This window comes from Drosophila miranda, chromosome XR (genome assembly GCF_003369915.1).
Source record: "Drosophila miranda strain MSH22 chromosome XR, D.miranda_PacBio2.1, whole genome shotgun sequence".
In the NCBI taxonomy this organism is placed as follows: domain Eukaryota; kingdom Metazoa; phylum Arthropoda; class Insecta; order Diptera; family Drosophilidae; genus Drosophila; species Drosophila miranda.
In genome coordinates, this window is record NC_046674.1 from 43059174 (window position 1) to 43074444 (window position 15271).

General features: G+C 41.5%; 1 protein-coding gene and 1 long non-coding RNA gene across 3 annotated transcripts in view; one reads left to right on the top strand and one right to left on the bottom strand.

Moving 5' to 3' along the window:
• Positions 1 to 15271, bottom strand: part of LOC117186162 (DNA-directed RNA polymerase III subunit RPC1) — a 77431-nt gene that overhangs the window by 17327 nt on the left and 44833 nt on the right. The window lies entirely within an intron of this gene.
• On the top strand, positions 3594 to 4639 carry LOC117186164. Its single transcript, XR_004471293.1, has 3 exons — positions 3594 to 3823; positions 3913 to 4013; positions 4465 to 4639. It is a non-coding gene; the product is annotated as an uncharacterized LOC117186164 (long non-coding RNA).

The following is a 15271-nucleotide window of genomic DNA, read 5'->3' on the forward strand; positions in this document are numbered from 1 at the left end:
TAGATAATGACCATATCTATCAGATTGCTGAATCTGGATCAGATCAGATCATTTTTATAGCCAATAGGAACAAATCAATTTGCAGTGGCCACGCAGCGCCCGACGTCACGCTCAGACTGATTTTCTGTCTCTCTCGCACGCACTCTTTGTCGTGTGGTTCAATATTAGCGGCGTCTGCCGCAGGAGAGCCATACTGACTTAGTATCGGGTATAACTGTAGAGTTGCGGTGTCCGCAGCAACTCACAACGTTCCACCTCGTCTTAATATGATTCATTTATAAATATGTTTATTGAAATAAAAAAAAAGTTTTCAAAAAATGTTTTGATTTTTTTCTGAACTGTGGAAAAACCCAACTGAAGATATCTATGTGAATTTAATGGAATCCTTTTTTCAGCTTTTTTACGACTTTTCTGAATTGAAAAATATCGCTGTAGAATGCACTATGGTCCAGAAATCGTTTTGTTTGGCATAAAGTCGAAATTTGTATCACCCTTAAAAATCATACATATTACAATTTAAAAAAAAAATGATTAAGCTTCTCATTTTGCGAGCTTTTAAAAGTGAGAAATCTATCTGATGATTGTGAGAAATTGGCGCCAAATTACTTCTTTACATTTTTACGTGACGCTCGAGTAAATTTGCTCAATTAAGTTCGGCTAAGAATGGAAAATTAAATGTAGTATCTAATGTATATAGCTATTTTATGTGTAGTCCCAAAACTAACGTGTTGTGTAATGTTCAATTTATATGTATTTCGTAGAAGATAAGAAATGAACTGAGTTATGCTGAAAAAAAACTAATTACATATGTTGTAATTGACTGGAAAGTTTTGGCCTCTTTTTCTTTAAATTTCCTAATGTTCAGGCAACTTCGAGTTTTTGCATAGCGATCTCATCGATATTCGGGGCAACAACAATCGAAAAAAAAATCTGTCTCACATTGGATTTATAGTAAAATTAATAACAATCATTTGAAAAATGACAAAAAAAAACAGAAATAGATAAAAAAAATCTGTAATTTTGAATCCTTCATTAAAATTCATGCTAAATGGATGGCTTCTAAAATAATGGCTTGATGAAAAGTGTAAGACACCAAAACAAATGGGACGTCCAACATTACATTATAAAATTCAGGGACAAGATTGAAAGGGATGGTGTCTGATCTTGTAAATGATAATAATAACACGAATCTTCTTATACATGCTGGGGAAGGATGGTGATGGCGTTGTCGAATCTTAACAAAAAAATCGAAATTTTATAAAAATACTCCAAATATCTGTGCAAAATTCAAGGCTCTAGATTAAAAACGAGGGGGAACGTTGTGAGTTGCTGCGGACACCGCAACTCTACGGTTATACCCGATACTAAGTCAGTATGGCTCTCCTCCGGCAGACGCCGCTAATATTAAACGACACGACAGAGTGCGTGCGAGAGAGGCAGAAAATCAGTCTGAGCGTGACGTCGGGCGCTGCGTAGCCACTGCAAATTGATTTGTTCCTATTGGCTATAAAAATGATTTGATCTGATTCAGATTCAGCAATCTGATAGATATGGTCATTATCTATGATTCTGCGTTTTTAGTTTTCTCGAATGTGCAATATTGTGGATGCAACAGATTTTCGTCCTTTGTGTGGGCGGAAGGGGGTGGGGCGAAATTTTGAGGTACACGTTTTATAGTAAGATCTAACAGGAGTGCGGATACCAAATTTGGTTACTCTAGCCTTAATAGTCTCTGAGATTTTTGAATATCCCCAGATTTTCGTCCTTTGCGGGGGCGGAAGGGGGTGTGGCAAAATTTTGAAACAAACTCGTCTCGGTCCGATATATTAGGAGTGTGGATACCAAATTTGGTTGCTCTAGCTTTTGTAGTCTCTGAGATCTAGGCGCTAATGTTTTACTCGAAGCAAAGCCGCCTATGCTACGTGTGTGTTAGAGAGAGACAGGGCGAGAAAAAATGAAATTGTTTTCTTGATGCTGGCTATAATAATAATACGATCCAATTCAGATTCCGCAGTCTTAAAGATATGGTCATTCTCTACAATTCTACGTTTTTGGTTTTCTCATATCTTTAAAATTGTGGATGCCACAGATTTTCGTCCTTTTTGGGGGCGGAAGTGGGCGGGGCGAAGTTTTGAAATATTTTTGTAGCAGTGACATATCACAGAAGTCTGGATCCAAAACATCGTTGCTCTAGCTCTTATAGTCTTTGAGCACTAGGCGCTGAAGGGGACGGACAGACGGACAGGCGGACGGACGGACAGACAGACAGGGCTCAATCGACTCGGCTATTGATGCTGATCAAGAATATATATACTTTATGGGGTCGGAAACGATTCCTTCTGGACGTTACACACATCCACTTTTACCACAAATCTAATATACCCCAATACTCATTTTGAGTATCGGGTATAACTAGATTTTATGCCAAAAAAAAAACTTCTGGATCATAGTGGATTGGTTTATTGTTCAAACTGTTTCTAAAGGATGGGTCAAGTGTAAATGGTTTAACACACACAACAAAAAAACGAGGGGGAACGATGTGAGTTGTTGCGGCGACCGCAACTGTACATTTATACCCGATACATAGTCAGTATGGCTACATTGAGCGACAATGTGTGCGTGCGGGAGAGACAGAAAACGTGTCTGAACATGTCGTCGGGCGCTGCGTAGCCACTGCAAATTAATTTGTTCCTGTTGGCTACGGATTTTCGTCCTTTGTTGGGGCGGAAGAGGTGGGGCGAAATTTTGAAATATACGTTTTATATTGAGATCTAACAGGAGTGTTTATACCAAAGTTGGTTACTCTAGCCTAGTTTTCTTGATTCTGGCTATAAGAATTACACGATCTGGTTCAGATTTTGCATTCTAGAAGATATAGTCATCCTCTACGATTCGGCTCTTTGTGGGGGCTGAAGTGGGCGGGAAAAAGTTTTGAAATATACTTGTAACAGTGACACATCACAGAAGTCCGGATATCAAACGTCGTTTCTCTAGCTTTTATAGTCTTTGAGCACTAGGCGCTGATAGGGACGGACAGACGGACAGACAGACAGGGCTCAATGGACTCGGCTATTGATGCTGATCAAGAATATAGATACATATATTCTTTATGGGGTCGGAAACGATTCCTTCTGGACGTTACACAAATCCATTTTCACCACAAATCTAATATACCCCAATACTCATTTTGAGTATGGGGTATAATAGCCAACCATCCCAACAAACGTGCCTTTTTCGAGAATTCCGCAAAATGTTCGCAAACGAGCTTGTGTACAAGCGATATGGATCCCAAACGAGCTGGCAAGCGAGCTTGTATACGAGCGATGCGTTTTTGTATCGTAAAACTCTCGCTAACGAGCTCGCAAATTGGAGTTTTACAATAGAAAAGTGCGCTGAGACTGCTATGCCGGTCCAAAGACAAAAAAAAAGAAAAAAGTAGAAAGCCTTCACGTGAGTTCGGCAGTGAGCCTTTGGCTATGTCGAGTCGATAGATGATATATCGACAGATTACTGGTCTAGAAACCATTCGTGTGTTTCTTTTGCTACATGAATATATGAAGCGTGCGTTCCTCGCGCCGGCATTTCAAATTTTTTCGTCGAAGTGTACAGTGCAAAGTTAATAATCTCTAAAATATTTTACACATTAAATAGAAATTTCTACTAATAGGTAATCAAACCAATAAAATTTCATACAAAAGAAAAAGCCGAACATATATCGGAGAGGCTCGACATGTTCAAAGAGCTACTGGAGATTTTAAGGTTAAACTGCATTATAGGCGAAGGTGGCGAAGTTTTTCTCCTGGCGTGGGACAGACTCCAAAAAGTGTGTAAGAGGACTTCTAGCCACTTTAGCACAAATAATTAAGTTTTACTATTTTCCACAATTTTTAATATATTTTATATTGTTTACAGATGCATTTAAACACAAGTTTGCGCTTGAGGATCATGATTTCGACCACAAAACTCAAAAATATTTGCAGAATGCGCAGGAACGGAAGGCAAGATTAGAATAGGTATAGGTATATTTCAATATTCATATTAAATTAATTTCATATTAAAAATTAAAAAATATTTTATTGCGGAACAAAATGGGAACGGGTCCGAAAAACTCTTGCAAAAACCATTTCTTGTGAGACTTTTGCAATATCATTTCTGAGTCTTTTTTGAAACTGCTACGGGCTCGAAAAAAATATTTGTTTTTTATATTATTTTATATCAAAAACGACTCCCAAACGATATCGCAAAAGGTTTGCAAACGATTCATTTGCGAGTTTTCATTAATGATACTTTCACTGCCACAAACTGAACAAACAACAAACACAAGTATCATATTTTTATCAAATGCGGGTCCGAATGCGAGCGTTTTGTCGGGTTAAGTCTCGCATTTAACTCGTATGCGATATCATTTGCGTTTGGTTTCCTGGGTATATAGTAATATGATAAACATGATTAATTTTTTTCCAGCGGGATTTAAGGAAGATTTTCGATGGAAGACGGCGATTTTGACTGGATAACGAAAAAATTCTTCCAATACGCACAGGACAGAATGTCGAAGGGGCAAAAGCAAATTAAAGTTAATTGACTAACCCAATTTATTTTTACTATAAAAATTAAAAAAGATGATTGAAAAAAAAAAAAAAAAAATACTGTGTCCCTTTTAATATTACGGCTGGCGAAAATCCTATAGCTGAACCCTCCACGAGGGTGCCGGCTGGGCAATGGACACTGCATTACCCCGCACAAGGGTAATGCACTGTCGCTTGCTCTGTCCGGGGTAATGCAGTGTCTAGCTAAGGCTATGGTCCGGCGTCTTCCCGATTCAAAGTCTGGGGAACCGAACCAGGGCCATGGCTAGAGGTGCCTGGCGGTCAGGCCTAAAACGCTAGGGGGTGGTCCCCCCGAAAAATATTAACCAGTATGGACCCTCGGGCCAACTATGGAGGCGAAGAAGGATCAAGCACGGGCTGGGATGTCAACCCAAACGTCGGTGGGAAGCGTGACTGCTATCACCGGCGGGCACGGGGAGGAGCAATCCTCTCTGCTTGTCGCCAGCGGTCACACCTCAGACTTGGCGGGAGCAGGCCAGGTCAGTTGTAAAGCTACTGCCACAACAACAAAAACAAAAAGAACTCACTCCGCAGCCTGCAAGTTGAGCCGCATAGATGCCGTAGACGACACAGACACGGATCTGAGCAGGACGGAGGAAGAGAGCCTTCTCCGCTCGCCGGAGCCAGGCACCAGCTCCCTGCGTAGGGAAGGGCCGAAGCGTTCCAAGGAGGGGATGAAGACCAAAGCACAATACAAAGCGGCCCTCAACATCAAAAGCCGGCTGCAAGGTAAAGCAGACATCTCCCAGGAGGAGAAGGTCAAGCTAGCCTGGGCCGAGCAGCGAGTAGAGGAGGGCCGGCTACAATACGCTCAGATGCTACAGATGAGGGCGTCGAATGGCAAATATGCCAATAAGGTGGAGGAGATGATGGCCACCAACAGGCAACGGTCGACTGAGAGTGCCATTAAAGAAGTCCCACGAACAAGCGGCAACGCGGGCCCAAGAGTGCAGCCCCTCCACCGAAAGCACCAACGAAACCGAAAGCGAAGGTCAGCGATGTGACCAAACGACATCTGATCGTGGCACTCATCGACCGTAGCGAGGAAAACGGCAAGATGTCAGCGGCACAGTGGAAGCTGGTGCACGCGCGTCTCGTCGACGCACTGTTTGCACATATGGAGGAAAATCCCGCGGCCCCAATGCCCACGGTCGATGGTGCTGGGTGGCTAAATGGGGTTAAGATCCTAAAGTGCAACGACGATCCAACCCTAAGGTTGCTGACGCGTACGGTCTGCCAACTGGAGGCGATGTGGGAGGGGGCCAAGCTGGAGGTTGTGGACCGGGAGCTTATCCCGTCCAAGCTTAAGGCGAAGGTACTCTGCCCCATCACAATCCAGGGGGACCGAGCGCTGAAGCTCCTTCAGCGGCAAAACGCGGACGAGCCAACGACCGATTGGAGGATCCTACACATTGGTAGCCCACTACCCAACGAGGGGGGCCAATGTGTGATCCTCCAAATAAACAACTCTGCTGTATGGAGTCTTAGTGTGGTGGCAAGCTACTGGAAAGAAAACGTATCATAAGCTTATGGAAAGGACTCAGCGACAGGCTCTGCTCTGTATTACAGGGGCGCTGAGGTCAACCCCAACAAAAGCACTCGAAACCCTACTAGACATCCACGCTCGTCTGACTGCAGGAAAGGCAGCACAACGCCTCATCGCTTCAGGAAATATGTCGCCACAAGGATACGGGCATAGTTCAATTGGAAGGGAAATGACCAGATCAACTGATTACATGACCCCCCAAACATGCCTCGACGTAAAAACAACCGCATCTTTGGGACCTGAAGACTGAAAAATCGGAAGAGACCAAACTGAGCACCTCAATATATATACGGACGGCTCCAAGATGGACGGAGGAGTAGGAGCGGGAATATACTGTACAGACCCTGAGATAAGGCTGTCATATAAGTTACCGGACCATTGCAGCATTCCAGGCAGAGGTTTTTGCCATCAGGAAAGCAGCAGAGGTCGCTCTTCTCACTGAAAGATCACACGATGCGGTCACCCTATTCGTCGACAGCCAAGCGGCGATAAGATCCATGCAGTCGTCCGCGGTCAGTTCCAGAAGTGTCTTGGGGAGCAGGGAGGCACCAGATACCCTAAGCACGACAAAGTCAGTGCGGATCTACCGGGTTCCCAGCCACCAGGGCATCGAAGGAAACGAGACGGCGGAGGTACTAACTAAGGAAGGCTTCGAGCTGGCGAATACGAGAACCGAGAACGTGCCTGTCTCCCTCAGAACGCTGCAAAGCGATCTAGAAAAGCAGGCCGGATCACAAAACGAAAGTAGGTAGAGGAGTACCACCGCCTGCAGAACCTAGAAAATCATGTGCAAGGACCGCAATGATAAACTCAGCCACTACCTGCTGCACCTACCACGGAAGGACTGCAGATTATTAGTAGGAATATTAACGCGCCATTGTCTGGCTGCGGCGCATGCAACAAGGCTAGGCATCACAAACAGAGACAGTTGTAGGAAATGTGACGAACCTGGGGCAACCGAAACCATGGAACATCTCATCTGCAACTGTCCTGCTCTCGTAAGGGCAAGGAGGAAGTACCTGGGCGCGCCAGTGCTGGCATCACTGGAAGATGCCTCCAAGAGGACGCCACAGCAACTACTGGCCTATGCGAAAAATACCTCGATTCTCGAGGACTTCAAAATCCCCTAAACACTGCCGCGACGGTTCATACCCCCCTATCCGGACAACTAAGGGCCATACTGGCCTATGTGGGGCCCCGCTGAGGGCCGTCCGGGTCAACCTAACCTATTATCTACTATTTTTTTTTTTTTTTTATTTTATTTTATTAGAAATCAGCTTTACTTAAACTATGATCTAATATTAGTAATATTTACATTGGCTTACTACATATTATAAGAGTTTAATGATTAGGTTTATATATACATTTTAATGATGTGTTATTCAGCAAATTTTTCTATTTTTTATGTTCAATGGGTGGAGACGTTTGAGTCTGCGTGGGATTTGGGGGTGCAGTAATCCTCTAGCTGTTTCATTTGGATGGTTAATGAGCCTATCGTTGTATCGACTGCTATGATGGTTTATTTGATCTCGGGGTTTAACCACGGGGCACCTGTCATCGCCCTTAGAGCCTTCGCTTGCATGACTCTGATTTTATTCAGATGCGTCTTCGCTGCACATCCCCAGACTTGAATGGCATATGTCCATATAGGGATTATAGTTGCCTTGTACAATATGACTTTATTGCGTAGGGGAAGCTTACTTTTTGAGTTCATGAGCCAGTGCAACTTTTTGAGTTTGTTTTGACATTTGATGACTGTAGCTCTGATATGCGGTCCCCAAGTTAGGCTTTTATCGAAGTGGACACCGAGGTAGCAGTGACTGCTCTTGCGCGGAATTATATTTCCGTTAAAGGTTAGGTCTGGTGGGTGCTTGCTTCTTAGAGTAAAATTTACGTTAACTGACTTTGTTTCGTTAATTGTGATGTTCCATTTTTTTGCCCATTTTTCCACGGATTCGAGGTAGATTTGAAGTTGTTCAGCAACGGCTCTGTAGCAGGTGGATGACGAAAGAATAGCAGTATCGTCAGCGTAAGTGGCGACCAGGAAGTTGCTTGGGTTGACGTGATTATCTACTATAAGGTGGGCTTTTAATTGCGTTTTGAACTGTGAACGGTTATTTATCTTTTTCATGTAATGCGGAAGCTGTATCGAAGTGCGAATGACATTGACGAAGTAAAGCCTTTCGGAATCGAAAGTTTTATGTCGAATGGTGATAATATTATTTCTTCTGACAGAATAAGTAAATCTAAGAATTTGGTGCAGGTATTTGGGCTGTTTGGTGAATATTATCTAGTTTTATTATTAAAGCACTCGTTTAACTTTTGCATGTCTGGGTTAGTCGATGTTGATCGATGTCTGAAAAAAGGTGCAGCAGAGATGTTGCAGTTGCCGGGTGACCAGGAACTCAAGAAGCTTCAGGATGGTGGAAAGCTTTGCGATGCCACGATAATTTTCATTGATTGATCTTGAACCTTTTAAAGCAGAACGATGTATGACTCATTCCAAATTACTGGGAGACAAGACTGTTCAAAAGAGAGGTTGTTAAAAAGGTCAAGGGTTGGCAAAGGGACTGGGCACAGTGTTTTAAAATACAACTTGGTGCTTGAACTGGACCTGCAGAGAACGATATGTCCTTAGATGACAAACCTTCCATAACAACGCTTTCTTCGAAGATAATTAGACAAAACGCTGTTAGCGTGAGGTAGATGGATAGTGTACAAGTGGAGAACACACTCAAGCAATGCAGTCCTAAAATAACACTAATGTAAGCATGTACTCAAATAGACACCCGCATCAAAATGTATCCTTTGCATAGGTCTAACGATAATTATAGAAAAAACGAGGGGGAACGTTGTGAGTTGCTGCGGAGACCGCAACTCTACAGTTATACCCGATACTAAGTCAGTATGGCTCTCCTCCGGCAGACGCCGCTAATATTAAACGACACGACAAGGAGTGCGTGCGAGAGAGACAGAAAATCAGTCTGAGCGTGACGTCGGGTGCTGCGTAGCCAGTGCAAATTGATTTGTTCCTTTTGGCTATAAAAATGATCTGATCTGATCCAGATTCAGCAATCTGATATATATGATCATTATCTATGATTCTGCGTTTTTAGTTTTCCCGTATCCTCAATATTGTGGATGCAACAGATTTTCGTCCTTTGTGGGGGCGGAAGGGGGTGGGGCGAATTTTGAGATATACGTTTTATAGTGAGATCTAACAGGAGTGCGGATACCAAATTTGGTTACTCTAGCCTTAATAGTCTCTGAGATTTGTGAATATCCCCAGATTTTCATCCTTTGCGGGGGCGGAAGGGGGTGTGGCAAAATTTTGAAACAAACTCGTCTCGGTCCGATATATTAGGAGTGTGGATACCAAATTTGGTTGCTCTAGCTTTTGTAGTCTCTGAGATCTAGGCGCTAATGTTTTACTCTAAGCAAAGCCGCCTATGCTACGTGTGTGTTAGAGAGAGACAGGGCGAGAAAGAATGAAATTGTTTTCTTGATTCTGGCTATAATAATTATACGATCTGGTTCAGATGCACTCTAGAAGATATAGTCATCTTCTACGATTCTGCGTTTTTAGTTTTCTCGTATCGTCGAAATTGTGGATGCCACAGATTTTCGCCCTTTGTGGGGGCGGAAGTGGGCGGGGCAAAGTTTTGAAATATTCTTGTAGCAGTGACATATCACAGAAGTCTGAATCCAAAACATCGTTGCTCTCGCTCTTATAGTCTTTGAGCACTAGGCGCTGAAGGGGACGGACAGACGGACGGACGGACAGACGGACAGACAGACATGGCTCAATCGACTCGGCTATTGATGCTGATCAAGAATATATATACTTTATGGGGTCGGAAACGATTCCTTCTGGACGTTACACACATCCACTTTTACCACAAATCTAATATACCCCAATACTCATTTTGAGTATCGGGTATAAAAATTGTACCTCCTAACTCATTGTCAAATCACATATAAGGCTCTGATTTTAAGAATAAAATTTATTTTGAATTTACAACTCAACTCGCAAATGTCTAGACTTTTCTTTTGAGGTCTTAACATTTTGGTCCTTTGAGACTCTCCGTTGTTTCCCCCTTGTGGTAAGAGCACGGAGTTAAACCAGCTCCATTGAGACTGAACAAGTGACTAGTTCACTGACAGCTAAAGGTAGCAAAATAAAAAATTCGGAATTCCCTCCAGTAAGAAGGAACAGAGAATAAAAAAAATGAATGAAACGGAAGTTTCAATTAATAATTTGGAAAAATACGAGCTGGACAGGCTGTATTTTTAATAGATAACGACATATGTATATATATTGTAAGTGAAAAGAACAATTTTTTTCGCGACGGTGGCGTTTTCGAGGACGAAACATCGAAAAGAAAAAAAATATATGATCCGAAACATCCGAAAATTCTTAATGGCCAGCAACTGAAAAAAATACAAGTGGCAAAAGAACTGACACACGAAAAAATAGATAAATAAATTGGTTTGTGTGTGCCCACTTGCCAGCGACAATAGCTGCAGTGATCCCAGCAGCAGCGACAATAGCTGCAACGACATCAGCAGCATCGACACCAGTAGCATCGACATCAGCAGCAGTGACAATAGCTGCAGCGACATCAGCAGCATCGACAAAAGCAGCAGCGACTTAAACAGAGGCAACACCAGCAGCAGCGACAGCAACTTCAGCGGCAGCAGTAACAAGAACAGCAGAAGCAGAATTCATCAGCTAAGTCTCATATCTTAGTTTGTTTTTAAAGTAAAGTTTTTAAGTAAAAAATTAAAGCAAGATGTTATCGGAGCAAATAATAAAGCTATTAGAGGCTCAAGCCGCGATAGCAAAATAAATAAAGAAGATTGAAGCTGGTTATTTGACCAGCGATGTAGTCCAAAGGTTAGAAGACCTTAAACACAAAGTTACAGGCAATAATTCTGCACTGTTTGCATATGGAGTAGTCGATCATGACTACTATAAGAGACAGCAGTATTAAAAAAAATCAAAAAATCATTAAAAATATAGAGGGCATATATAAAAAGTATGTAGAGTCCAAAAATAATGAAACCCTAACGAAAGGGAAGGTGGAAATAGAAATGTTACAACCAGTGGAGACTGGAATTTTGAAGGAAAACATAGAGCCCAAAAATTAACAATAGCATGGAAAAAATATCTGAGGGAATCGACATAATAGTGGAGAACCTGAAGCCGTATTTAGAGCAAACCATGAAGAGGTTTGATCAGGCTAAACTGGGAGAGTGTAGAATCAGAAAGGGGAAAATTGAGTTCCTCAGTACCCATATTTTAAAAGACGGAGTAGTAAAAATAGACGGAATACTTGGTCAAAACACAGAATTCGGATGGATTATATCCGGTTGCACCAAATCAAAAGGTGATCAATTTATTGTGGCGACCACAATTGAAGTTGGGGACTTAGAGCGGTTCTGGGAACTGGAAAGTGAAAAGAATTACGTAGAAAAAGATGTTTTCGAGAAGCATTTCTTGGAAACAACAAGAAGAGATGAGACTGGTAGGTATATGGTTAAAATACCATTTAAAAAAGAAAAGGATCTACGAGATTCAAAACCACAAGCCATGGTGCGATTTCACAGTTTAGAAAGAAAGCTCAGCAATAATACAAAATTAAAAGAAAATTACATAAAGTTTGTGCATGAATATACAAATTTAGGACATATGGTAGAGTCCAAAGATGATGGGAAATATTAATTGCCCCATCAAGAAGTAATAAGAGATTCTAGTCTAACGACAAAGCTGAGGGTAGTTTTCGATGCTTCAGCAAAAACCACAACCAATAAAAGTTTAAATGATATCATGTGCGTTGGACCAAGAGTCAAAAAAGATATTTTCGATATTATGGCGAAATGGCGTAAATGGCCATTTGTAATATCTGCGGACATTGAAAAGCCGGCAAATTAATGTTGATAAAGAAGATCAACAATATTTGCATATAATTTGGAGAGATAATCCAAACGAAAAGTTAAAAGAGTATAAACTCCCAACCGTTACGTACGGTACAGTTTCAGCACCCTACTTAGCAACCAGGGTGCTTTTTGCAATAGCAGATAATTGTAAAAATCAAGCAATTAAGGAAATCATAAAGAACGATTTTTATATGGACGACCTGATGACAGGTGCCGACTCGATACTGGATGCTAAAAAGCATGTAAAGGAAGTTACCCGGGAGTTTAATAAGGTTGGGTTTAACTTATGAAAGTGGATAACAAATATCCCAGAAATTATAGAAGTCGTTATAAATGACCAAGAAAATAAAGTATTAACCATTGAGGAGAATGAATCCGTCAAAACATTAGGACTACAATGGGAACCGGTTAAAGACGAGTTTAGGTTCACTTGTCGGAAAATTGTTTATTCAAAAAATTTGGCTAGCAGACAAAAATTGGGATGAAGAATTATCAGAGCAGGATACTCGGGAATGGAATTCGTTTAAAGATAGTTTAACAGAGTTAGAGAGAATTCGGATACCAAGATGGCTAAATTTTCAGCACAATAAGTCGATGCAAATTCATGGGTTTGCCGATGCTTACGAAAAGGCTTATGCTGCCGTAGTGTATGCCAAGGTAGATAGTTCTACAATTATAATAGCCAGCAAGAGCAAAGTTAACCCGAAGAAGAATCGGAAAAGTATACCAAAATTAGAACTTTCTGCAGCACATCTCCTGGCAAAATTAATTCAACCGGTGAAAATAGCGGTTGGAAGTAATGTAGAGTGATTCTATGATTACTCTAGCCTTGATAAAGAATGGAGACAATAAAGACAAGTTTCTCAGGTGTCGAACTGACAAAGTGAGAAAAATTAAAGAAATTAAATGGGGACATCCTAGAACTGAAGACAATCCGGCAGATGTAGCATCAAGAGGCATTAGTGCAGATAAGCTAAAAGATTTTAAGATTTGGTGGGAAGGGCCTCAATGGTTGGCGAAATCTAAGGAACATTGGCCAAAATAAGAAATTGAAGAAAAAAATAAAAATTTTTATGAATTATTATAAAAATATTCGTGTATGCATAAACTAGAAAGAGTAATTGGATGTGTATTGAGGTTTATTCAAATCAAAACCAAAAAGAAAGAATCTCCTCAATTTTTGACTGCGAAGGAGATTAAGAGGGCCAAAGTATTAATAGTGAAACAACAACTAGCTACCCAATTCAGTTCCGAAATAGCTAGCCTAATTTATAAAAAGGAAATTGAAACAAAAAATAAACTATTGAGCTTAAATCCGTTCTTAGACAAAGATTGATTGTTACGAGTTGGAGGTAGATTGCAGAACGCCAACTCGGAAATTGAAGTTAAACATCCCTTGATTTTAAATAAGTGTCACTTGACGTCTTTAATTATCAAGAATGCACATAAAGAAACATTGCACGGTGGAATTCCTCTGATGCGAAACTATATCCAGCGAAAGTTTTGGATATTTGGGCTAAGAAATTGATTAAAGAAAAAACTTAACAGAACTTAACTGACAGAATATTGCAGAACAAATTATGGGAAATCTGCCGAAACACAGAGCTACAATGTCGCACCCATTTACAAATACAAGGGTAGACTTCGCCGGGCCTTACCATATCCGATGCTCTAAAAACCGGGGTCAGAAATCCTATAAGGGATATATTGCCGTATTCGTGTGCATGGCGACAAAGGCTATTCATTTGGAAGTAGTCAGCAATCTTACTTCAGATGCATTTCTAGATGAAGAATTCTCTCAAGAAGAGGAAAATGTGCAAAAATATTTTTCGATAATGGAACCAACTTTGTGGGTGCTTCGCGCAAATTAGACGAGGAATACCAAAGAGCCTTTAAGAACAACAAAAAGTGGTGCCAATATTAGAAAGAGAACAGATCGAGTGGCACTTCATTCCCCCGGCAGGACCACACTTCGGAGGTATTTGGGAAGTTGGGGTAAAATCAGTGAAATATCACTTAAAGAGGGGGAACGTTGTAAGTTGCTGATGCGACCGCAGCTCTACATTTATACCCGATACTTAGTCAGTATGGCTCTCCTCCGGCAGACGGCGCTGATATTGAACGACAAAGATTACGTGCGAGAGAAACAGAAAATCAGTTTGATCGTGTCGTCGTGCGCGGCGTAGCCACTGCAAATTGATTTGTTCCTTTTGGCTATAAAAATGATCCGATATGATTCAGATTCGGCAATCTGATATATATAGTTATTCTTTATGATTGTGCGTCTTTAATTTCTCATATCTTCAACGTTGTCGTTGCCACAGATTTTCGTCCTTTGTGGGCGCGGAAGGGGGTGGGGCGAAATTCTGAAATATACGTGTAATAGTTAGATCTAACATCTAGAGATCTAGAGCGTGAATACCAAATTTGGTTGCTCTAGCCTTAATAGTCTCTGAGATCTGGGGATGTCACAGATTTTCTTCCTTTTCGGGGGCGGAAGAGGGTGTGGCGAAATGTTGAAATAAACTTGTCATGGTTCGATATCACAGGAGTGTGTATACCAAATTTGGTTGATCTAGCTTTTATAGTCTCTGAGATCTAGGAACTCACTTTTTGCAATAGGCAAAGCCGACCATGAAACCTGTGTGTCAGAGAGAGGCAAAGAGAAAAAGAATGAAATTGTTTTCTTGATTCTGTCTATAATAATGATACGATCTGGTTCAGATTCTGCAGTCTACAAGATATAGTCACTCTCTACGATTCTGCGCTTTTGGTTTCTCGTATCTTTAAAATTGTGGATGCCACAGATTTTCGTCCTTTGTGGGGCGGAGTTTTGAAATATTCTTGTAACAGTGACATATCACAGAAGTCTGGATAAAAAATGTCGTTGCTCTAGATCTTATAGTCTCTGAGCACTAGGCGCTCATAGGGATATAATATCGTCCCCACTAAAACGGACTACCAAGTTCCAAGAGAGTACACAGTTACTCCCTTCAACACAATCATCCCTCACAGAGACGAATGGACGAGGGACTCCCATGCCCAGATGGGGCCGTAAACATCTTCACGGATGGATCGAAGCTGGACGACAGCATCGGAGGAGGACCCAACCCAGCTAAAAATGTACAGCGACAGCCAGACTGCGATCTAATCACTAAATGCGATCTCTTCGAACTCG